Source organism: Orcinus orca, chromosome 4, assembly GCF_937001465.1.
Source record: "Orcinus orca chromosome 4, mOrcOrc1.1, whole genome shotgun sequence".
In the NCBI taxonomy this organism is placed as follows: domain Eukaryota; kingdom Metazoa; phylum Chordata; class Mammalia; order Artiodactyla; family Delphinidae; genus Orcinus; species Orcinus orca.
In genome coordinates, this window is record NC_064562.1 from 73,172,285 (window position 1) to 73,199,945 (window position 27,661).

General features: G+C 33.8%; 1 long non-coding RNA gene across 1 annotated transcript in view; it reads right to left on the minus strand.

The window, feature by feature from the left end:
- LOC125964274 (uncharacterized) overlaps nucleotides 1-27,661 on the minus strand; it is a 118,699-nt gene that overhangs the window by 23,653 nt on the left and 67,385 nt on the right. Inside the window, exon 2 of the long non-coding RNA XR_007477151.1 lies at nucleotides 1,578-1,598. This is a non-coding gene — a long non-coding RNA (uncharacterized LOC125964274). The remainder of the gene's footprint in view (nucleotides 1-1,577; nucleotides 1,599-27,661) is intronic.

Here is a 27,661-nt window from a genome sequence, read left to right on the forward strand (position 1 = left end):
CAACATTGTAAATCAACTTTACTCCAATATAAAATAAAAATTAAATTAAAAAAGTACAAGATGAGAATGCTTACCGAAATGACATTAAGATTTTAATATCATCCAACCACCAAATCATTTCTCTCTCCCTTAAGACCTAATTTCTATCTTTATCTAAAGATCTTTTCTTTTTTATTTAACTTCATCTGCTTGTTGTTTGTTAGGTGATGTGATTTCACTTTTCAACATTTTCCACTACCAGAGTTATCTCTCACTTTTGACAGGGACAAAATAATTCCAGTTCTCTCTTTAGAGTAAGGGTGTATTTTGGGTATCTGTGATATAGGATTTCCTTCATGTTCTTGATTATTCTCCTGAAACATGTCTTATTACCCAATATTCTCCAATTTCACAAAACAAACCGACTCAGGCATTATTCTTTAAGGTAACATAATTCATTTAAGAAGAATTATATCCATTTAAAAGAATTCTTGAGTTTCATAGTTTAACACCAACATCAAGGAATAGGAAAAAGGAGTAAAAAAAACTTTCACTCAGTATCACACACTACTACTTCTTGTATTCATTTCTTTCCAGTTTCAAAACTAGAATTAAAATAAAATTGGAAAATTTATCTTAACATTGCATAAGTGAACACTGAGATTAGCGCTGTCATGTTTCTAAATATTCTGGCAAGTACTACTGTCTGCTACGTAGGAATTATTTTCTGATTATTATAAAGACAAGAAATTTACTGAGCCCTTTTCTTTCTCTTCTTGTGTATGTCCCTCTCAGAAATTTTTCTAGGATTTTGAGTCTCTTTCCTCTGATATCAGTAATCAGCCTGGCAAGCTGGCCTTAATTCTCCTTGTGGGAAAAATCCTATCCCTCTAGGATTCTGGGAGAGTTTAAGGTATAGGAGGTGCCCTTTCCCCTTGCCATCTTGACTCTTTAGCCTCCACAAAATAACACATTCAGACTCCATACAAAATATAAATAACTAAGAAAAAAAGTTCCAATGCTGGAGAAACAAAGGTGAAATCTCTAACTAACCTGAACTTTTCACTGAACATTTTTTTTTTTTTTTTTGCCGTATGAGGGCCTCTCACTGTTGTGGCCTCTCCCGTTGCGGAGCACAGGCTCCGGACGCGCAGGCTCAGCGACCATGGCTCACGGGCCCAGCCGCTCCGCGGCATATGGGATCTTCCCGGACCAGGGCATGAACCCGTGTCCCCTTCATCGGCAGGTGGACTCTCAATCACTGTGCCACCAGGGAAGCCCTTCGCTGAACATTTTTAAAGAACGGATTATCAATGCATGCCAGCTCCCAGTGGGAACTTCCAATGCAAGTTTCTTTCACTCCTACCTATGTTTATCCTCAAGTTCAAGTTTTCTGCTCCATCCCATAAACAAAATTCATTCCAAGTCTCTCCCTGTGAGCCTCTAAGTAGTTTCTTTTTTTGTTTTTAGAAAAATATTATCTATTCTCTTGGGAAGAGAGTTTGCTTCCTAAATCAATCCTATGTCTTAAGAGTCTTAAGTAGTATCCAGAGACTCAGTCAATACATCAAAATTTGTTGCAGCTCTGTTTCATTCACATGCAGGAGATGGCTTCAGGCCTATGAGCAAAGATAGAAGTATTGAAGTTTATTTTTAATATTTCTACCAGAAAAGCAGCATGCCTTTGAGTTCTCTTAATCGTCGATCAATAATGTTAGCTCTCCTCGTGTATCAGATAGGATGGTTTCACCATTAAGTTACAGAAATCCTGACCTAAAATGGTTTATGAAATAAGTATATTCTTATATAACAGTAAGTCCCAAGGTAGGGCAAGTTTCAAATCTGCTTGATTCAGTGGATTCATGATGCCACCAAAGACACAGATTATTTTCATTTCCTTGCAGTGTCATTCTCTATGTTATAGTCTGTGTAAAGCATTCTAGGCATCATATATAGATTTGAATGTATCCCCCCCAAAAAACAGAGACCTTCTCTTCATGCAGCAAGTTTTTTTCCAGAAGACCCTCAACAAACTTTTCTCATGAATTATTGGCAAGATATGGGTCACATGTCCATTTTCTAAACCAAATACAAATAAGGGGAATTGACTTCCCCTTGGGCCAAGCAGGCCTCATCTGAGGTGAGCTGGGGGTTCCCTGAGGCACAAGCTGAGCAAAGTTTATGCTCTCCTGGGGAAACAAAGGTAAGAGGCGTAGGTGCTAAGTAGACATAAATCATTGCCTTAAAGAACCTTTTATTTTCTCTCTTAGAAATGACAGTAATTTCTAAATTCAACACCAGGATAAGGCATGAGCTTTCCTTAAAATTTTCAACTCAGTAATTTCCAACATAGTCAGGAGAATGGGTGAAAGAAACCAGGCACAAAATGGTCTCCTCAGTATATTAGGAGCCTATTTCTTCAGGTCTACATGATCATTAGAAATTAAGAGAGATATTAAACAAGTATCTTACTATCTTTTTTGGAAATAATAACATTTTCCCAATCAGATAAATAGTCCTCACCTTTACTCAGTTAAACCATTTTTATCTCATAGCATGAGGGCCACCGTCTTATTTAAAACTTCTCAGATTTCATAATATTTTCTTAGTGTTGTGCAGGTTTGAAGGCCTCCACTTCGTCATTCAACTTTGCCAGCCATACCTTCAGTCTCTTTTGATCAATGTTTCAAAGACCAAATGGGGCATCAGAGAAGCTCTTTCAGGATATACTTTTTTAGTGTTGTTTCAAGTCTACTGTCTGGATTTAGAGTAGAAAGCCATTCTTGAAAACAATCTCTACAAAGAGTAATGTCTAATTTTTTTGTGTCTGATTTTACCTAACCTTTGTAAGAAATTAGCATTCTTAGACTGATCCTTTGTAATTGGCAGGCTTCCACCTATGTATTATTGGAGACAAATTTTAAAACTGGACTATATCTCTTTTTGTCAATTCTAGAACTCTATAATAGTGTTGTTTCCCCTACAATGGCATTACAGAAACAATAAACAGAACCAAAAAGCTTTTCATAGATTACCTCTTAGCTCAGCTGAAATATGAGTAATAGAATTTGCCTTTCCATCCACAGGAATGGTACTGAGATCAATAGACAGTATCTAGATAATTTTGCTTATTTTTTGAAATGCTTACGTCTTTAAAATTTGAATTTTGAACCCTATCATCTTCTCACTCCAATAGTTTACTTGGCATCTGCATTGGTTTTCTACTGTGCATCTCAAATGCAAACAGCATGTATTATTCTCCCAGGGCTGCCATAACAAAATGCTAGAGACTGGGTAACTTAACAACAGAAATTTATTTTCTCACAGTTCCAGAAACTAAGTCCAAGATCAAGGTGCTGGCAGGGTTGGTTTCTCCTAAGTCCTCTCTGCTTGGCTTGCAGTGAGCAACCCTCTTGCTGTGTCCTCACATGGGCTCTTCTCTGTGTACATGCATCCCTGCTATCTCTCTCTATAAGGACACCATTGGATTAAGGCCCCACCACAAGGGCCTTATTTTATCTTTACCTCTTTCAAGGCCATTTCCTTAAATACTGTCATAGTTTAAGGTACTGGGTGTTAGGACTTTAACATATGAATTTGGCAGGGACACAGTTCAGTCTATAACACTGCAAAACAGACATCTTGATTAACCACCTCAAACCTCTTTTCCTCGTTTTCTCAAGTCTAGAGGTGCCACCATCCAGCTAAAGCTGCTTAATCTCTCTACCCTTCTCTGAACTCTTCTCACTAACTTTCCTTCTACTACCCTGATCCAGGCCTCAGTTATCTTCTGTCTGGACTATCAGCCTTCACATGACTCTCTTCATCATTTATTAAACTCCAGCCACATTAGTTACATCTCTGTTTCTCATATAATTGAAATTTACTTCTGCCTAAAGGTATTGTTTTGAATTTCCCTCTACTTCAAATCTTCTCTCCAAGTCCTGAAATGTATGGATTTTTTAAATCATTAATCTCTTCTCAAAAGTCCTTATTTCTAACAGCTTTATTTTCCCCCGATCATCCTATCCAAATTGTCCCTCCTTTAACTCGTCCTCCAAAATCCCTGTTTTATATTGTGATCCCTCTGTGAATGTTACTTTTTATCATTGGTTTGTTTATATTTTTCCTAACCCAACTTATATGTATGTTCTTTTAGAGCTAGGGTCTTTTTCATTCACAACTCAAACAGGACCTGGAAAATAAGAAGAGCTCAATAAATACTTCTTTAATACTTAAGTAGAACAGGTCATCAGGAATGATGCTGATCCGTATGACATACCAAAGATCTAACCAAAACCGCTCTCCTTTTCTGAAGGCTGTGAGAGAATATTTCACGCCTGACCAGCAAATGCTTCCTTGAACACCACTTCTATTTTTCAGACAAAAAAAAAAAAAAAAATCCTGGGCTTCCCTGGTGGCGCAGTGGTTGAGAGTCCGCCTGCCGATGCAGGGGACACGGGTTCGTGTCCCGGTCCGGGAAGATCCCACATGCCGCGGAGCGGCTGGGCCCGTGAGCCATGGCTGCTGAGCCTGCGCGTCCGGAGCCTGTGCTCCGCAACGGGAGAGGCCGCAACAGTGAGAGGCCCACGTACCGCAAAAAAAAAAAAAAAAAAAAAAAATCCTGAATTATATAACTGACAATTTCTCTGGTTCTATCTCATGAGGCACCAGCAAAGGAAATAAAGCATAATATTTATTTCTGAATACTGAGTTATTTCTGAACTCTCTGCTAGAAGACACTGGCATATAAAGCTTCTTGTGGAATATAGCTATATTCTAAATTCCAGACTGTGGTACTGTTGTTCAAAGTATAAAGAAAGTTAGAATTATTCTGATTGAAAGAGCTGAGCTACCTGTGTCAGCACAAACTAATCATTTCAGACCTGAAACTGAGAGACGCAATACTGCCTGGTTCATCATATGAATATTGAAGTCATTCCAAAACTTGGCAGAAATTATGGTGAAGAAGACTCTAAGACTGGTTCCAAAATTGTTAATAAATTACAAGACTCATGTGAAGTCCATAAATGATTGCAAAATGTAGAGACAGAAATGGCAGAACCGGAATGGAATATACAATGGAATATTGGCCATAAAAAAGAATGAAATCTTGCCAATTGCAACAACATGGATAGATCTAGAGGGTATTATACTAAGTGAAATAAGTCAGACAGAGAAAGACAAATACTGTATGATTTCACCTGTATGTGGAATATATAAAAAACAAACAAAAAAACCCAAATCAATAATGATGACTAAGAAACAGAGTTATAGGTACAGAGAACAAATAGGTGGTTGCCAGAAGGGAGGGAGTTGGAGGAGGAAAGAAGTAGGTGAGGGAGGTTAAGAGGTACCAATTTCCAGTTACAAAATAAATGAGTCACAGGTATGATATGTACAATGTGGGGAATATAGTCAATAACTTTGTAACATCATTGTATGGTGACATATTGCTATCCTGGTGATCATTTTGAAATGTATAGAAATATTGAATCTCTATGTTGTGTAACAGGAACTAACATAGTATTATAGGTCAATTATACTTCAAAAGCAAACAAACTCATAAAAAAAGAGGTAAGATTTGTTATCAGAGGTGGAATAGAGGGAGAGGAGGAATTGGATGAAGGCAGTCAAAAGGTACAAACTGGGCTTCCCTGGTGGTGCAGTGGTTGAGAGTCCGCCTGACGATGCAGGGGACACGGGTTCGTGCCCCGGTCCGGGGAGATCCCACATGCCGTAGAGCGGCTGGGCCCGTGAGCCATGGCCGCTGAGCCTGCACGTCCGGAGCCTGTGCTCCGCAACGGGAGAGGCCACAACAGTGAGAGGCCTGCGTACCGCAAAACAAAAAAGGTACAAACTTACAGTTATAAGATAAATAAGTACTAGGGACATAATGTACAACATAATAAATATAATTAACACTGATGTATGCTATATATGAAAGTTGTTAAGAGACTAAATCCTAAGAGTTCTTATCACAAGAAAAATTTTTTTTCTATTTCTTTAATTTGGTATCTCTATGAGATGATGGACATTCACTGAAGTTACTGTGATTATCATTTCATGATAAATGTATGCTGTATACCTTAAACTTATACAGTGCTATATGTTAGTTATATGTCAATACAACTGGAAGAAAAATATCTGTTATAACCTTTAACAAAATAGCAGAACTGGATAATATATCTCTCAAATTATCAGATGTTCTTAAAAAATGGCAGAACTGGAGACTATATCTCTCAAATATTCAGATAATCTTTTGGGTAGCAAAATAATCATCCAAAATGGCAATGTGAGGAAGGAAGACACTGACCTCATCTTTTTATCTTGGAACAATACATGATAAAATAGAGTTGACTAAGACATGATTTTAGATGGGCCTTCCCCCAAGTAGCTATGTACATTTAATAAACAAGTTTTTGGCCAAGTTTTGAATTACAGTTATCTATAATAAGGAACATTCTTAGCTACAAAACATTCTTAAAAGGTAATTGAGATACATACAATTATGCTAAATAATTGAAAATATGCTGAATTTTAAAGCAAGCTAAAGTGTTAGTTATTTTTAAATGTAGGTGTAGCCTCTATTAGGAAGCTCAAATTCAGCTTTATTTATAATTGAACATAGGAACAAAATCTCAAAAAGATTAAAGATGTTTTGCAAGAAAAGGCCTCAATCTAATGTTTGAATTTTAACACAGAAAGAGAAGCCCTAACACAAAACTCAAAAACAATGAAACACATTTACAGACACCGTCTTAAACAGACCAAATCTAAGGTGTTTATTTTCTGAAGTTTGCATTTACTGGGAATGAGTAATTTTTAAAAGTTTGTGATATATTGCAAAATGATCACCACAATAAGTTTAATTAATATGCATCACCAGAGAAAGTTATAATTTTGTTTTCTTGTGATGAGAACTTTTTTTTTTTTTTCGGTACGCAGGCCTCTCACTGTTGCGGCCTCTCCCGTTGCGGAGCACAGGCTCCGGACGCGCAGGCTCAGCGGCCATGGCTCACAGGCCTAGTCGCTCTGTGGCACGTGGGATCTTCCCGGACCGAGGCATGAACCCGTGTCCCCTGCATCGGCAGGCGGACTCTCAACCACTGCGCCACCAGGGAAGCCCGATGAGAACTTTTAACATCAAATAATTACACTGTATACCTGAAACTAATATGATGTTACATGTCAATTATATTTCAAAATGTCCATCAACAGAGGAATGGATGAAGAAGATGTGGTACGTATATACAATGGAATATTAGCCATAAAAAGGAACGAAATTGGGTCATTTGTAGAGGCGTGGATGGACTTAGAGAGTATCAAACAGAGTTAAGTAAGTCAGAAAGAGAAAAACAATTATCATATATTAATGCATATATGTGGAATCGAGAAAACTGGTATAGATGACCTTATTTTCAAAGAAGAAATAGAGACACAGAGGTAGAGAACAAATGTATGGATACCAAGGTCGGGGGGAGTGGGAGGAATTGAGAGATTGTGATTGACACACATACACTATTTATACTATGTATAAAATAGACAACTGATGGGAACATACTGTATAGTGCAGGGAACTCTACTTAATGCACTGTGGTGTCCTAAATGGGAGGGAAATCCAAAAGGCAGGAGATATATGTATGGCTGATTCCTTTTGCTGTGCAGTAGAAGCTAACACAACATTGTAAAGCAACTATACTACAATAAAAATTAATTAATAAAAAAATCTTAAAAAATCAACAAAATATCATTTGATGAATGTCAAATGTTATGAGATAATCAGAGTAGTCACTATTATGTCCTTTCACAGTTGAGGAAACTGGGGCTGAACAAAGGTAAGAGGACTTTCTCTTCCAAGGTCACACAACTGATAAATATCAAGTGAAACATGAACCTAGGTTCCTTTTATTATTACTATTGTTATACTGGGTGTAATCTCATCTGCAAATGGATCTCCATGTAAATATACCAATAAAAAGTTTCTAAAAGGAAGAGATCTTATCTGAAATGTCCTTAGCAAGACATTCTTGGCTAAAGGATTACGTATACTGAACAAACCCAGGATCCATAGATTTATCAACCTGGGCTCCCCTTGTTTGTATTAAGGATTATGTAAGGTGGTTACTGAGAAAACTGACATTTAGAGAAGTCAAGTTACTTGACTTAGGTTCACATATTAGGTGTAGTTGACTATTAGGTGTCGAGACAAGATTCCTATCTAGCAAGTCTGACTCTGGATCCTGCACCCCTAACGACTACTCTCCAGGCCTCTCCATTGGGCACTGAAAAGAAAATTTATAGAAATTTTCTAAGATCCTTCCAAATTCTGAAAATGTATAATTTTCCAAAGTATTCTGACCATACGGTATTTAAAAAATTCATTTGATGTGACATGTTTGGATTCATAAAATAATACATTTTCTTTAAAAATATTTAAAGCACTAGGACAAAATAAATCACATTAAATTACAAGAATACCTATGCATTACAAGAATACAAAGAACATACTTGTAAATAAGTTAGAAGAGTGCTCATCAGTCAAGGTTTTAAATGTTCTTATACACTAATTAGAAATTAAACAACAACAAGAGGTTTTTCTTATACAACAAGTTCTTAACCTCTATATATTGCTTACCTTTATCTAAATTAGGTTTACAAAATGTTGAGACAAACTGTCCTTTTTACTCTATCATGAGAACTCAAGTAGAAGAACAATAATAGTAAAATGATAATATTTAACAGTTTATATTTATTTATTCTGCAATCTCAAAATATGGTTAATGTGGATATCACATGGAAAGAAGTTGATTTTGGCAATGACACATAATGATCGTGGCAATAACACAAAAATGGTGATGCTAAAATAGCCAAAAAATACATTTACTTAATAAGTGACTAAGGAACAGGTATTGTTTTATCCCCTTTACTATAATAGGCAGGAGTTTTACGTACTGAAACTTCTTAATAGATCTTATCACAACACTGGTCTTCTTACTTATTCTACTTATTCAATAATGCTTAACCTGAAAAATGACCTTATTTTAAATCATCAATGTTCTTAAGAACATATTAGATTTTAAATTTTGAAATATTTAAAATCCTTACATAGCATGTTTATGTATACTATATATGTGCATATGTGCTATAAATATATATGCACTAATTTAATATATATGTATAGGCATACATATATGTTTATATATATGCATATGTGTGCATATATATGCACACACACACACATATATAATTAGTGAATAGTTGTAATAAATGGCCCAGAAAGATAAATATCTAAATTTTGATATTTTAGGTTATTTTTCAAAATCAAAGCTTTTTAAATCAAAGATGCTATAAATATTTCTATTACTATTTTTCCATAACCCATAATTTTAAATCTTAAGACCTAATAATTGATTCAAATATTTACTTTTTTCTTCAACTGTAAGCTAGGTTTTGTTCTACTCTATATCACATGCCAAATTAAATCTTCTGAGCTGTACCATAATTCATGTCAGTTCATATGAACTCTGGCTAGAGTCATTCATGAAAAATTATTGTGATCTTATTATTCATAGAAACCATCTGTTCTCTTTAATAAAGCTCATCACCAAATTGTAATTTTATATACAGTGTGTTTTGAGATGAAGCAAGAGATGTGGAACTACACTGAAATAGGCTTTCAAAATGTCGATGATCTTGATTTTTCTTCATCTAGAATGTTATGAAATTTCCTGCATAAGTATATGTGAAATAAATGAAGTAAATATATATGTACACACACATACATATTATGTGATAATGAACCCATGACTTATGAACAGATATGCAGCTGTAGCTATATAGGCATATTTTGGAGGTAATGAGAGTTCAGTTCCAAACCACTGCAGTAAAGCAAATATTGCAATAAAATGGTCACAGAAATTTTTTGTTCCCAGTGCATATAAACGTTACATTATACTGTAGTCTATTGTAATAGCATTGTGCCAAAAAACCAATGTATATACCTTAAACAAAAACACTTTATTGCTAAAAACTGTTAACCATAATCTGAGCCTTCAGCAAGTTATAATAGTAACATCAAAGATTACTGATCACAGATCATCATAACAAATATAACAATAATGAAAAAGCTTGAAATATTGTGAGAATTACCAAAATGTGACACAGAGACAGAAAGGGAGCAAATGCTGTTGGAAAAATTGAACCCTGTTCAATGCAGGGTTACCACAAAACTTCAACTTGTAAAAAAAATGCAATTAAAGTGAAGTGCAATAAAATCAGATATGCCTGTTTTGAAATACTGAAAATCAAATCACTTCTATTAAATATCTTTAAGCAATGATCATGTCTGGTTTATTGTACATGGAAACATATTAAATATTATATAAAAGAATTAAGAATATATATTTATGATCAAAAGCTTTCAGAAACATGCTATTGGATAGAAATGGAAATATTTTTCCCAGTTAAAGTTGCCTTGAACACCACTCAGAGGAAATGATAGCAATCAGCACTCTGTCATGTCTTAGAACAAACTACTAAATTCACTTTGGGACTTCAAAAATCTAAATTGGCAATATATATTTTCAATTTACAGTTTCTAAATTGCTTATTTATATTTCCAAAATTCATCCAAACCACTGTTTATTCTTTAACAAAATACCAATATTAGCTCTATAAACTGAATTCTTAAACATGTAAATCCATGAACTGTAACCTTAAAACGTACAAAAACATACATTTGATTTTTCCTCTTTTAATATTCAATCTATCCTTAGGTAATGAATCACAAACATATGGGAGCCCCAAGCAAGGGAAGGACAATGAAGAATTTACAAAGAAACTTCATCTTAAGGCATGTAAATGAATAAAATCATAAAGAAGCTAAGTTCAGGGAAAAATTATTCAGTTTTGAATCATCATCATCATCATGACTAAAGTTTAAATGCTGCTGTGGACTGAATTTTGGTGTCCCCCCCAAATCATATATTGAAGAGCCAACTTCCAACGCGATGGTACATTAGCACCTGTGGTGTTTGGGAAGTAACTAGGTTTAGATAAGATCATAGCAGGGAAGCCCCTATTTTGGGATTAGTGCTCTTATAAAAAGAGAAAAAGACACCAGAGCTTCCTCTCGCTGTCATATGAGGATACAGCTAGAAGGTGGCCAGAACTGTGACAAATAAATGTCTGCTGTTGTATAAGCCACTTCGTCTCTGGTATTTTGTTACAGCAGCAGGCTCACTAAGACAAATGTTCACAATGATCAAAGGCTTTACACATCTCATCACTAGTCTAGATGATGCCTCATCAATAGACACTGTGAGGTCAGAAATTTCTGCCTTTTAAAATGACCCGATCCCACCCTACCACCTAAAGCAATGCCTGACACATATTAGACTTGAATAAATATGTGCAGAAGGGAGTAACAATCCACCTAACATTTGAATAAACAAATTTACATAAATTAAAACAAAGCAAAAATAATATGAAACCAAGGGATAAATAATGGAACATTTACTATGTACGTGAAGCACCTCAGCCAGACCATGATGGATGAATTTCACTAGTCCAAAAAGAAGAAAAAGCATTTTAAACAAAGGAATTATGAAGAAAAGAGTCATGAAGTCACTGAACCTCGTAGGCTATGTAGGAGAAATATGTCTGTCCTTATTACTAGACTGTAAAGCTCACAAAAAGCAGGGAGTAGTGGTACGGTGGAAAGTGGGTAAAGGATGTGAAAGATTATCGCAGAGCTCCAGTGAGCGGTGGTGAATGCCTAAACTATGATGTTGGGCAGTCATATGCTGGAAAATGTTTACTAATCGCTCTTCAAAAAGAAAGTATGTATGGGATGGAGTGTGCATTGTGTGTGTGTGTGTACCTATATGTGCTAGTAAAATTCACAATACCACTTGAGGGTTAGTTTTACTATTTTGGTTATTCCTTTACATAATGTAATAAACAGCAATTTAACAAAACAACATACACTTAAAAAAATATACTCCTTTAAATTCAGTGTGACTGGCTATTTCTCACAAAATCTACTACAAATTTTTATCATTCTGGCACTTATGACAATTTCACAAAATCAGATTCTGAATAATGTTTGATTACTAATGAAAGGGGAAGGAATCACTCAAGTCAGTGATTCATAAGCATAGTTCCAATATGAATATTGTTTGAGATCTTCATGTACATTAATAGGTAAGCCAACATGAAACAATGAAGATCTATGCCAGAACTTCAATTGTCAATGACATGAGTGAATTCTTTGCTAAATCTGATTGTTTTAAGAGTGATGTGCGAAAGAGAAAAACAAATATCGTGTATTAACGCATAGATGTGGAATCTAGAAAAATGATACAGACGAACCAGTTTGCAAGGCAGAAACAGAGACACAGATGTAGAGAACAAACGTATGGACACCAAGGGGAGAAAGGGGTGGTGGTGGGATGAACTGGGAGATTGGAATTGACATATATACACTAATACGTATAAAATAGATAATTAACGAGAGCCTGCTGTATAGCAAAGGGAACTCCACTTCACTGTACGGTAGAAACTAACAAACATTGTAAAACAGCTATACCCCAATTAAAAAAACAAAAAGAGTGAGGTGCAGTATTTCCTCAATTTTTTGGTTCTATTTATAACATAAGGGCTACCTATATGATAGACTTTAATCCACATCAAAATGTTCTCCATTATTTTCCTAACTCTAGGCAATCAGCAGAACAATAAATCAAGCCCTAATTTGTAATGTTCATCCATTTGCATGGTGTAAACCCTGCAACCATGCCAGATTCCAAGCTACCAAGGGAGCTTTCACTGCACATGAATTTGGGAAGAGATGTGCAGCAATACATCATGATGTAAAATTTCTACTCTATACATACAATAGATATAAGATCAAGAGCATAGGCAAAAGATAAATCAGTAAGATAATTAGGAATGGTAAAAATTAAATAATTATGAGCTTTGTTTATAAGTTTTAATTGTAGCTTTATACAATTTAATTTTTAGTAATAGCTGTGTTTAACAACCAAATTACAAAAATTACTGAAATTTAACCATTGGCTCTCACAAGCAACCTCCACCACATCATGATTGGGGTTACCACATTTTGGGTTTAAAATCACTTTTAAATTGGGGCTTACTCTTTATGAAAAATGTAATATCTATATCTTAGCCATTATAAATATATTCAATCACTCTTCTAAGGTCTTTCTCTAAACCAATAGAGAATTATATTTTAAGTAAATGGGAGGTAACCCAGATTCTTTAAGAAATTAAAATTAAAAAAATAAATAAGTGAAATTTATTTGACCACAAGCTTGGACATAATTGGTGCACAAGCCTTTTCTTTCTCCAAAGAATTTGGAATTCCATTAGAAAGTATACTCAATAGTTTGCCAAATGAATTATTATTGATTTGCATAAATTTGGTTTCACAGAAAAAATATGAGAGTTGAATTAAACATTGAATTGAGAGAAAAAATCATTTTATAAGATTAGAGATATTTTGAAAATATTTTACATGACATAAAAGGGAAATAGCATGTTCATTAGACATTCAGAATATGATTATATCTTTATCTTCTCTTGTGGTTTAAGGCTAAAACCAGTTTCTAGGAAAGAAAGGAAGTCCATAGATATCTGACAAATGTGTAAAAAGAAAAAGGTTATCTATATATAGAGAGATAACCTTTACATACATACTATTTATATATGCCTGTATGTGTGCAACTTTTCTCCTAAAAACAAATGTCAGATATTGTGGGGCATGTATAAGTCTTGCTTTTATATGGTTTTTTTTCTGTCAAATTCATAACAAAAGACAGAATACTAGACTGGAGTTTTAAACCATTGTGGTATCCTGGGAAGAAACTCTTTATATTTTGTGTTTCTTCCTCACTAATAATAAACAAACAATTTTGTGTCATCAAGGTAAGTGGTTGAGGTATCTATTTTGAACTCAGGCAGTTCCATATATTTTGGAAAAGAGTTTATCAGTCATGATAGCATGACAATTTTATCATGAGGACAAATGTCAATCACTCAATTTCAAATATATTCTTTACTTAACACTGGCATTGGTGGTATAGTGGTGAACATAGCTGCCTTCTAAATATATTCTTTACTGGGAACTGAGATTGATGACACATTGATCATCTTGCAAATGACAAAAAATATACTATCCGGCTAGTGACATACTAATTACAATTACATATATAAATGTAAAATATTTTAAAGTCTTTTATTTCAGAAGTAAGAATATCAGACACTAGTGCTTTTTATAGTAGAGATCAAACTTCTTAATTTGTAACTTAGGCTTAGAAAGATATAATAAGGAAGATGGTATATTTATGTCTAATAATTAATTTGCTATCTGCTTACTGTAAGCTAAGTGATGAGTGAGGCATTTTTTAAAAAACCAAAATGGAAAAATTCAATATATCTTAAATGTTTTGAATTTATGGATTATTTAAAAACTGTGCAGATATTAAAATATTGCTAGGTAGTATTTTAGAACATAACTGCATGGAGCTTCAAAATAAATCTTAAAAGATTAACAAACCTGAAAATTAAGTCTCCAAAACAAACACTTGTCTTGGAAAATCAGCTGAAAAGAATCAAAGAGTGTAAAATTGTATTGGAGCAAACTACATGATTTGGGTTAGAGTCTACTTTCCTACTCAAATTGAAAACCTCACCATAATCTTTTCTGTAAGGTTTGGCTTTCAGTTTTTTCAGGGAAGCAAATACATGTGCATGTTTTTTCATCTTTGCAAAATAAGTTTTTCCAAGAGCAGGTATTAACTAGTTTTTTGGTAGTTCAGTAGTCAATGATTATTTTTATTACTGAATTACAAAATTCAGTGAAAGAGAGAAATAAACTATGTAAGTCCTAAGATGATATAAAAAGTGTAATGGGTGTTTAGGGAATAAAATTGATGCTTGAGAAAATGACAGAATATATATGAGAGAAAATGACAATTTACCCTGGAACTGAAGAACAAATGTTTTATTAATAAACTGATAATAATAGCAACATGTAATAAATGAATCATATGTAATATTTTAAAATAGTTATGCTAAAATGCAATACTTAAAATCATCATGGATATCTAAGATATATTTTTAAAGTTTTTCAAAATACACCTATACTAATGCACACATTATAAAATTATCTTGAATATATGAATTATGAAAGTGAATACCCCTATCAGGATCCCAAGGAAAAGAAGGCATTCAAAAAATGCCATAATAGGGCTTCCCTGGTGGCACAGTGGTTGAGAGTCCGCCTGCTGATGCAGGGGACACGGGTTTGTGCCCCAGTCTGGGAAGATCCCACATGCCGCGGAGCAGCTAGGCCCGTGAGCCATGGCCGCTGAGCCTGCGCGTCCGGAGCCTGTGCTCCGCAACGGGAGAGGCCACCACAGTGAGAGGCCCGCGTACAGCAAAAAAAAAAAAAAGAAAAAAATGCCATATTACAACAGCACTGTAACAAAGACAGATTATGAAAATGACTAAGATATTGCCTGTCTTCATGTATAAATATTATATTTATCCCAAAAATTGATGTACTGATGTAAGATAGATTCTTGTCATGGGATCAAAAACAAAAAGCTGAATCCTAATTAAGAGATCACGCTGCTATTTCAGAAGTATCTCTAGAAAGTCTTATCTTTTTGATCTATATATTTAGTTACAATCTTAGGAATAATAATTAACTTTCAACAATAGTCACTATTAAGGCTTAAACATGGTATGAGATCTCTGAGAAAAGAAAAAACACAGAGAAGAAAATATAGTGAATCAGACTCTATTTTCAACATGGAATCACGGGAGTTACTATGTTGGTGAAAAACAGAGAATGACTAGGAAAACAAGAACGGAGAGAAAAATGGCATTTTAAAGTTTTTTTGCAAAAAAAGGTAGACTTTGATTTCAAAATTATTTAGTCCTTATAAAATAGGAATGGGAGGATAAAACCAATAAAATTTTGGTAATAGATAAAGCCAACAATCTACATAGGTTTTGTTGTTGCTGTTTCATGTGATCTGCTTCAACATGTCACTACTCTAAATACTTCTTTAAAAATACAGTAAGTATACACACATACACACACACACTTAATGATACAATATACCTGTAGTAAAAGGAGAGTTAGTAGGTACATATATATAACTAATATGTATATTGTATTTCATGCTATATAGAAGTTATAAAGGACAAATAATAACCCATACCTTCAAATTGCTAGCTAGTTAATAAATGAAACCATTAGAAAAATACTAGACAGACAACAAATACGATAAAACAAAATCATTAATAAAAAACTTTTGGCACTCAAGCAAAAGAAGGAGGGAGAGAGTAAGAGAACATCTAATTTAATACTGGCTTTTTTTTTCTCAATACTAAAGACTGGAAAACACATTGACAAGTCAAGTGGAAGGAATATCACTCTAGAGAATAATGTTAAGTTAGTACTAAGTTCGATAATGGACAGAATGTGTAAAAAATAGGTTGAGTGGCTAACTGAATGGGTTGTAGAGGAAATTATGATATAAAATATGATCGGACCTGGAAAGACTTCAAATGTCATCATCACCACTACAATCATCGAATTTATTCTGTGTCTAGTGGTATTTTATCAAAGTCTTGAAAACGGTGAAAACACAGATTTCCTTTTTTGTAAATTGTATTTAACAGATGAGAAAATGTAAAGTATTTGGGTCAGAGGAATGAGAAGGGGAGTTGTCACCAAAGAAAAGGAAGATGTTTCAAAAGGAAGGAGTATGTATACTAAAGATAAACTTGATCAATGGCATAGTTTTGTTTGGAGCTGGCACTAAGTTCTAAGCGAGAACCTAGGATGATTTTTTTTCCTACAGGTTGTATTTCAGGGTCATATAAATCTCCAGAAGGATAACATACCATAGGACTTCAAAAAGATTACAGACTAAAATTCCGTAATAAGAATATAAATATGGTGCCTTATTGCAACTAAGGTTGAAGAGCATAGTGATATGAGTTTTCCATATATAAAATTCCTATAAAACTCAAAAAAACAGTGTGAAGTAACACTAACAAAGGAAAAGTACTTTATAAAAATGTCTCTTAAAAAGATTTTATTTCTTTATTTTGAATCCTACCATTTTCCCTGGAATCTAACTTTATTTTATTTTACATTCTAAATGCTTTAGTCAACGGAGTTTTATTGCCAAATTTTGAAGTCATATGTGTGGGAAAACTTTCTTTCATAGGACATTTTCCCACATTATTTTCTTACAAGACATCATCAATAGGAACTGGGATAGCTGCTTGTTCATCTCATTTTTCACTCATTTATTTATTTTCCTGTTACTGTTAGAGAGAGAAATACTTCGTGTATTGTCTCATCTCCAGAAAGCATACTAAGCATAATTTGGCTTAGGCCAAGAAAGTTTAAAGAAAGTAATATACCATAATGAAGAATAGAAAAGAGAGACATAATAGCATCCTAAATATTTTCTGGCTTTGTGTATATCCAACTGAATCCTAACCTCACGAAATTTGTCTGAATGTCTTAGAACTTTACATGTAAGTTTGATTTTTCTTAAGCCAAGTTTGTTTTATTTACGTAATTTATAAAATCCTCAATACGACATAGACTCATTTCGATGTTACTTGTTCCTGTGAATTACTGCCATGCTCTATTGAAATTTGGCCGTGATTCATATATTTTGTGATTGATTTTTTTATTTAAGGAAGATACTCAAATAGCCTGAGATTGAATAGCTGCATTACTTGGAATTCCCAAGTGATTAGTCATTTTTCCTTTCAATATTTATTTCTAATTCCAGTTGTTATGAGAACCATAGTCATTCTTGATACTAATTATTTCCCCTAAAAACATAAATATGCTAATCTGTTCCCTTTTACATGTTTACATTCAGGGAATTCTTCTAATCATTGTCTCTATCTTTCCATTTTTCTCCCTCTCTCTTCCATTAGGAAATTCACACACAAGCTGTATTTTTCTTTTCTTTTTTTTTTTTTTACTTTGCTAGATCCCTCCTCATCCTTGATAACCCAAGACATCTCCTATTCTGATTAGAACAACATATCTCTGAAAAGTGCATTTTATTGCTATAAAAACATCTTAAGAAATTCATATATGCACTTTATGTTAACTCATCATCTTTGAAGACAGTGCAGAACACTGTTGAGTTGGTCAAAGATAATAACAGGTCAATATACTTTCTATCACTGCTAAATCATTTAACAAAATATATTATTTCTGATACTCGTACTAGCATCTCTACAACTTTGCCAAAGATCAACATAATAACATTTAGAATGCCTTCTCAGGGGCTTCAAATCCCTTGATTATACAACAGAACCCACATTTTATAGTATTACATGTTTGGAAATCATATATTCAAATATATTCAAATAATTTTATTTATAATATTAATTAAATACATCCTTAGTATGTTTTTTATTTGCAAAATTGTATCCTATGCATATTAAACTTGTTCTTATAAAAAATGATTATAAGTGCTTTTGTTTTCTCAACCCTTTACTTTTTAGCTGATTATTACAACACATCTATCATATTGGGCAAAAGGGGACAATCCATTAACACTGCCTTGGAAAATTATGCTTGCTTTGAAATTCGCATTCTCCCTGCAAGTGCAATCAAAATAAATTGTGCTACTTATCTTATAAATTGATTTTTTGGACCACTTTGGAAGATTTCTCTAGGTTTTTTATCACTGACTTTACAAGAAAAGAGCACTGCATTTAAATGTCATAGTCCATGTCCTTACTCTGTGCAAGTAACACTCCCCATACCCACATCGTGGATTCTAAATACCAGAGCACTTCACTTTAATAACACGTCATTTAACATGGCTCTTGATGGTCACCGAAAGAAAATGATTAAATTAAATCAGGAACACACAAGCATTCCTGTGAACTAGCTTAAGTACAAACCCCTTGGTCTTCAAATTCTGTGTAACAGATGGAAGTAAAATTAAAAAAAAAAAATAGAACTTTGGTGTTGACCATACAATGCTATTATGGCTACAAAGTATGAAAAGATGAATTTGATATCATAAAGTAGAGTTATTCTCCTTCACTGAACTGATGAAACAGGTAGATAAAATGTGAAAATGATTTATCACAGCAAAATTTTTTAATTATTTGGAATAATAAAAATAAGGATTTGTAAAGTTTGATTGTCATTCTTACTAGGGAAAATTGAATTTCACTCTGAATAATTTTATTCAACCAGTCAGTGAAAAAAAAAACTAAGTGTTGGGACTGATTTTAATGGAAATCTATTCTAAGATAACCAACAATGACCTACTGTAGAGCACAGGGAACTGTACTCAATATTTTGTAATTTTGCAATAATCTATAAGGGAAAAGAATCTGAAAAAAATAGATATATATGTATGGATAACTGATGTATACCTGAAACTAACACAAAATTGTAAGTCAACTTTACTTCAATAAAAATAAATTTAAAAAAATAAAAATAAAAAAATTAAAGGAAATTTAATTACTCTTTTGATCTTTATACTGTTATTTCTTTTCTAAAAAAATCATAACCAAAGTTTACGTTTGAATATCTATAATAATAGAGACTCAGTACACCCCAAGAAAGCCTATTTTATAACTGAAAGACTATTAGAAATAATTTCATAAATATATTCATATGAAATCTTTTTACTTTAATTTCCAAAAGTTTGGGAAGCTATCCACCTGAGACCACACAGAATAAACTAAGATAGTACACATTCGATACCATCAAACACGTAAAGAAGCAGCTGATATATAATTTACTGTCCAACCTTCTCAAATTTAGTTGCACTACAAAATTAAGCATACTCAGCATTCAAATATGGTTCTAACTATGGCTATCTCTCTAGAGAGCACATTAGGAAGAAAGCATTTTCTCTACACATTAGCCATTAAATACTATAAAAAATATTTAGAAAACTCCATCCTTGCTATTTTATTGTCTGTTATACTCTCTCTATATATCTGAATGAAAAAGAGTCATTAAACAAATAGAATCTAAAACTTTGTATAGTCTTTCCTACCTAAGCAAAGAATAAGTGTTCTAGAAAGTCAAGAAATTAATATAATCCTTTGAAATGAGGAAAACTACAAGTACTTAAATGAGGTCGCATCTTTCTCTATTTGACAGGAAGTTTCTAATGATCTTTGTCCAAATCATGGTATTTGGATTAAATGTTTTCGCTTTATTGTTTTACTTTTTAAAATTTTCTTGTTAGTTTTGTAGTCATTGTTCTCTAACATATTGTCCTAACCTGGGAATAAAATACTTCACTGGGAAGTCTTTAATAATCACACAAAAAAGTTAAAGTAGAGATATTCAAAAATTTTTAAAAATGTCAAAATTATATTAACTTGTTAATAAACATTGAGGCCTTTTTATCTGTACCTCCAAAGATGGCAAGAAAAAAAGAAAAAACACTGAAACACCTAGTAGTTTTTTTCATTTTCTATATGTATTTTAATCTCCAGACCCATTCCAGGACTAACCATGAAGACCTATAGATAGTTAGTAAATTTTTCAATAATAACTGCTTATCAGGACTCTGCATAAAAATTAGCTCTGTATAGCCCAGAGAGGGACTTAGGTATAAAAGCATTCTATTTGCTTTTAGATATATCTAATAAGAAAACATTATATTTCAAAAAATAGTTTCATAGGAAAATGGGCTGAGAATTATCACAGAGTACAAATATTCAATTTCTATGTATATTAATACTGTGAATGAGTTGTCCAAATAAAAATACTAATTATGATTAATTGTAAGATGTGTTCTACCTTGATAGTATAAATACATCTAGCAATTCTTAAACAAATCCATGTTGAAATTGAATTAAATCATATTCAGAGCCATTCCTAGTTTGTACCATATCAGAAAACTGCTACCACAAATCTGATGATCATTAGTAATCAAATTATTAAAAAGGAAAGAAACAGTGGAAAAGAGATTCTGGACATCTAAATATAAGGAATACTCACATTTTCTCTTCTCCTTAAACTTTAAATTATAAAGAAATTATTGTGGGACTACAGAATCTTCAGATTTTCATTTCTGGCTTAGAATTGGCTCCCTTGTGACTTCTGTTAACAAACATTAACTGGAACATGTTTACATAAAACTAACTCTTACTACATTGACTATCATCACTAGAAGTATTGCTAATTTCACACAGTAATAAACAGTTTCCCTGGTACTTGCCAACAGCTAGAAGTGGAGAGGAGAGAAATTGTCTAACAGTGCTACGACTATGTGAACACACAGAAATCATGTTCTATATGCCATTCTGTATAACCCATGCTTACAATTCATGTGGGTGTTCTATTTTAGCTCTATAATAATGCTGATGATCAGAAGAAGTAAGTGTTACTCTTTGTTTCTTCTTCATCACCTTAGAAACAGATCTGATTGTGTTTAATATGAGATAAATTAACTAGAAGAAAAAAAAGATTAGTCATAGAGTACAGGGCTTCCCTGGTGGCACAGTGGTTAAGAATCCACCTACCAATGCAGGGGACACGGGTTCGATCCCTGGTCCGGGAAGATCCCACATGCTGCGGAGCAACTAAGCCCATGCGCCACAACTACTGAGCCTGTGCTCTAGAGCCCACATGCCACAACTACTGAAGCCCGCGCGCCTGGAGCCTGTGCTCCGCAACAAGAGGAGCCACTGCAACGAAGAGTAGCCCCCGCTCGCTGCAAATGGAGAAAGCTCGGGCGCAGTAACGAAGACCCAATGCAGCCAGAGATAAATAAATAAATATTAAAACAAACAAACAAACAAAAAACATAGAGTACACATTTTAACTTGTAGTATTCTATATTCTTTATGCAACAGTCAGAAGAGAGTGCATAATATACAGACTAAAATGTCCCAACCTTATTTTTGACTGAAACATGTTGTTTGTAACTAACTAATTTAAACTTGTTAAAGAGTCATTTTCTTGACCCAGTTCCAGCAGTCATATAACTCTTCCAGTTCACTCAGAATCTTAAATATTAATACTTTAAAATTAATACATACAAATATATATACACACGTATATATATTTGTATTATATATGTTTATACAAATTACGTATGTGCATATATACACATGTATATGGGTGTATATATTTACATGTGTGTGTAATTGAAAGTTTTACCTTGCTACTTGTGTGTTTTTAAGAATATCCTTCTTTTTCCATTTAAAGTGAATAAATATTTATTTAATGTGAACATTATGCCTAGGACTCTTAGACAAACAATGGGAGTATAATCCATTTAAAAGATACAATAGGGCTTCCCTGGTGGCACAGTGGTTGAGAGTCCACCTGCCGATGCAGGGGACACGGGTTCATGCCCCGGTCCGGGAAGACCTCACATGCCGCGGAGCGGCTGGGCCCGTGAGCCATGGCCGCTGAGCCTGTGCTCCGCAGTGGGAGAGACCACAGCAGTGAGAGGCCCGTGTACCACAAAAAAAAAAAAAAAAAAAAAAGGAGTTTCACACGTTACAAAATATTTAAGAAACACAATAGCATAGAATTTTGAATTTACTTTTCTGCTCTACATACTAATGATACCAGCTCATAAAAATCACAACAGTAGGCAAGTTGGAATACATATGTTTGTTTGTCCTTTGTTTGCGGGTGTGACAGAGAAAGAAAGCAAGTTTGAAAGTGAGAATTAGAAAAGAATGACAAAACGAAGTGAGTGAAATGAGGAATCACCACTATTTGTAAACCAATAGAAGTCGATTTTGGTGTAACCAGTTATTAACTTGTATTTCGTGTAAAGCATTTTATTAAATACATACTAAAATATATCATTAAAAAACAAATATTTAGGTCTAAACCATGGTGAGGGTGTGTTAATTTTGCATCAATTCTTATTCAAGTTATTTCAGTAATTTAACAAAGTAGAACTTCATGAAACATCCTACAAACTCTTGACTTCTAAATATCCACAACTTTTCCCTTAAACTTGCTGGAATGTTTTATCAGATGTATCAGGTGGCATTGCTTGAAATTTGCTCTGCCTACTCAAACACTAACAGCAATTTTATAATGTAATTATGTGGAAAATCTACTTTGCTTTATCAGACTTTCAGCATGTCAGGACAAGTAAATAAACAGATAGTGCATTACTATCAAGTTTTCTTAATACCCAAGGCATCTATATTTTTTATTAATCCAACTTGATCCTCTAGCTATTTTAGGAATGATATTATTGACTGTTAGTATTGACAGTGTAGAGAGATTTTTTAAAAATAACTTAAAATAGACCTGCAGGAGCTATAAAATTTGTCATGTTTTCCTTTTTATGAAGTAATCCAATAGATAAAATAACATGTGGCAAAAATAATAGAATGCCACTGAATCCATCTACAGAAATAACTGTAAGTAAACATTTTAAAGACAGATTAATAGTTTCAGTATTATTTCTATGGCTTCCAGATTCCAATTCATTCAGAGAGTGAGGGGGGATAAAAACGATTTACCAAAGGATTATTTCAGTGCATACATTTTGTTTTTAATTTTAAAACATTTTATTGAACTAGTAATAGAAGAAAAACATTGCTTGACATAATAAAGAATAATGTATTTCAAATGATCATCTATCATTTTACTTTGTGTTGACACAATGGAGGCATTCCTATTCGTATCCAGAATAAGATGAGAATATTTGCTATCACCAATAAATTTTGGGTTTATCCTGGGCATTCTAACCAATGCAAAATGAAAAGAGGGAAAAAAGTACACAAGTAGAAACATTGTAAAGGAAAAATCAAAGTTTTTGCCAATGACATAAATTTCTTTTTTTTGAATTTTATTTCTTTATACAGCAGGTCCTTATTAGTCATCAATTTTATACACATCAGTGGATACATGTCAAACCCAATCACCCAATTCCTCACACCACCACCCACACCACCTGCCACTTTCCCCCCATGGTGTCCATACGTTTGTCCTCTACATCTGTGTCTCTATTTCTGCCCTGCAAACTGGTTCATCTGTACCATTTTTCTAGGTTCCACATATATGCGTTAATATACGATATTTGTTGTTCTCTTTCTGAATTACTTCACTCTGTATGACAGTCTCTAGATCCATCCAAATCTCAACAAATGACGCAATTTCGTTCCTTTTTATGGCTGAGTAATATTCCATTGTATATATGTACCACATCTTCTTTATCCATTCATCTGTCGATGGGCATTTTTGTTGCTTCCATGACGTGGCTATTGTAAATAGTGCTGCAATGAACATGGGGGTGTATGTGTCTTTTTGAATTATGGTTTCTCTGGGTATATGCCCAGTAGTGGGATTGCTGGATCATATGGCAATTCTATTTTTAGTTTTTAAGGAACCTCCATACTGTTCTCCATAGGGCTATATCAATTTACATTCCCACCAACAGTTCAAGAGGGTTCCCTTTTCTCCAAACCCTCTCCAGCATTTGTTGTTTGTAGATTTTCTGATGATGCCCATTCTAACTGGTGTGAGGTGATTCCTCATTGTAGATTTGATTACAATTTCTCTAAAAAGTAGTGATGTTGAGCAGCTTTTCATGTATTTCTTGGCCATCTGTATGTCTTCTTTGGAGAAATGTCTACTGAGGTCTTCTGCCCATTTTTGGATTGGGTTGTTTTTTTAATATTGAGCTGCATGAGCTGTTTATATATTTTAGGGATTAATCCTTTGTCTGTTGATTGGTGTGCAAATATTTTCTCCCATTCTGAGGGTTGTCTTTTCATCTTGTTTATGGTTTCCTTTGCTATACAAAAGCTTTTAAGTTTCATTAAGTCCCATTTGTTTATTTTTGTTTTTATTTCCATTACTCTAGGAGGTGGATCAAAAAAGATCTTGCTGTGATTTATGTGAAAGAGTGTTCTTCCTATGTTTTCCTCTAAGAGTTTTATAGTGTCCAGTCTTATATTTAGGTCTTTAATCCATTTTGAGTGTATTTTTGTGTATGGTGTTAGAGAGTGTTCTAATTTCATTCTTTTACATGTAGCTGACCAGTTTTCCAGGCACCACTTATTGAAGAGACTCTCTTTTCTCCATTGTATATCCTTGCCTCCTTTGTCATAGATTAGTTGACCATAGGTGCATGGGTTTATCTCTGGGATTTCTATCTTGTTCCATTGATCTATGTTTCTATTTTTGTGCCAGTACCATAATGTCTTGATTACTGTAGCTTTGTAGTATAGTCTGAAGTCAGGGAGCCTTATTCCTCCAGCTCCTTTTTCTCCCTCAAGGTTGCTTTGGCTATTTGGGTTCTTTTGTGTCTCTATACAAATTTTAAGATTTTTTGTTCTAGTTCCGTAAAAAATGCCATTGGTAATCTGGTAGGGATTGCATTGAATCTGTAGATTGCTTTGGGTAGTATAGTCATTTTCACAATATTGATTCTTCTAATCCAAGAACATGGTATATCTCTCCATCTAAGGTATCATCTTTAATTTCTTTCATCTGTGTCTTATAGTTTTCTGCAAACAAGTCTTTTGTCTCCCTAGGTAGGTTTATTCCTAGGTATTATATATTTTTTTGTTGCAGTGGTAAATGAGAGTGTTTCCTTAATTTCTCTTTCAGATTTTTCATCATTAGTTTATAGGAATGCAACAGATTTCTGTGCATTAATTTTGCATCCTGCAACTTTACCAAATTCATTGATTAGCTCTAGTAGTTTTCTGGTGGCATCTTTAGGATTCTCTATGTATAGTATCATGTCATATGAAAAAAGTGACAGTTTTACTTCTCTTCCAATTTGTATTCCTTTTATTTCTTTTTCTTCTCTGATTGCCATGGCCAGGACTTCCAAAACTATGTTGAATAATAGTGGTGAGAGTGGACATCCTTGTCTTGTTCCTGATGTTAGAGGGAATGCTTTCAGTTTTTCACCACTGAGAATGATGTTTGCTGTGGGTTTGTCATATATGGCCTTTTTTTATGTGGAGGTAGGTCCCTCTATGCCCATTTTCTGGAGAGTTTTTATCAAAAATGGGTGTTAAATTTTGTCAAAAGCTTTTTCTGCATCTATTGAGATGATCATATGGTTTTTATTCTTCAATTTGTTAATAGGGTTTACCACATTGATTGATTTACATATATTGAAGAATCCTTGCAACTCTGGGATAAATCTGACTTGATCATGGTGTATGATCCTTTTAATGTGTCGTTGGATTCTGTTTGCTAGTATTTTGTTGAGGATTTTTCATCTATATTCATCAGTGATATTGGCCTGTAATTTTTTTTTTGTAGTATCTTTGCCTGGTTTTGGTATCAGGGTAATGGTGGCCTCATAGAATGAGTTTGGGAGTGTTCCTTCCTCTGCAATTTTTTGGAAGAGTTTGAGAAGGATGGGTGTTACGTCTTCTCTAAATGTTTGATAGAATTCATCTGTGAAGCCATCTTGTCCTGGACTTTTGTTTGTTAGAAGATTTTTAATCACAGTTTCAATTTCATTACTTGTAATTGGTCTGTTCATATCTTCTGTCTCTTCCTGGTTCAGTCTTGGAAGGTTATACCTTTCTAAGAATTTGTCCATTTCTTCCAGGGTGTCCATTTTGTTGGCATAGAGTTGCTTGTAGTTGTCTCTTAGGATGCTTTGTATTTCCGTGGTGTCTGTTGTAACTTCTCCTTTTTCATTTCTAATTTTATTGATTTGAGTCCTCTCCCTCTTTTTCTTGATGAGTCTGGCTAATGGTTTACAAATTTTGTTTACCTTCTCAAAGAACCAGCTTTTAGTTTTATTGATCTTTGCTATTGTTTTCTTTGTTTCTATTTCATTTATTTCTGCTCTAACCTTTATGATTTCTTTCCTTCTGATAACTTTGGGTTTTGTTTGTTCTTCTTTCTCTAGTTCCTTTAGGTGTAGAGTTAGATTGTTTATTTGAGATGTTTCTCGTTTCTTGAGGTACGCTTGTATAGCTATAAACTTCCCACTTAGAACTGCTTTTGCTGCATCCCATAGGTTTTGGATCATCTTGTATTTATTGTCATTTTTCTCTAGGTATTTTTGGATTTCCTCTTTGATTTCTTCAGTGATCTCTTGGTTATTTAGTCATGTATTTTTAACCCTCCATGTGTTTGTGTTTTTATATTTTTTTCGCTGTAATTCATTTCAAATCTCATAGCATTGTGGTCAGAAAAGACGCTTGATGTGATTTCAATTTTCTTAAATTTACTGTGGATTGATTTGTGACTCAAGATATGATCTATCCTGGAGAATGTTCCATGCACACTTGAGAAGAAAGTGTAATCTGCTGTTTTTGGATGGACTGTCCTATAAATATCAATTAAATCTATCTGGTCTATTGTGTCATTTAAAGCTTCTGTTTCCTTATTTTCATTTTGGCTGATCTGTCCATTGGTGTAAGTGAGATGTTAAAGTCCCCAACTATTATTGTGTTACTGTCGATTTCCTCTTTTATAGCTGTTAGCAGTTGCCTTATGTATTGAGGTGCTCCTATGTTGGGTGCATATATATTTATAATTGTTATATCTTCTTACTGGATCGATCCCTTGATCATTATGTAGTGTCCTTCCTTGTCTCTTGTAACATTCTTTATTTTAATGTCTATTTTATCTGCTATGTGTATTGCTACTCCAGCTTTCTTTTGA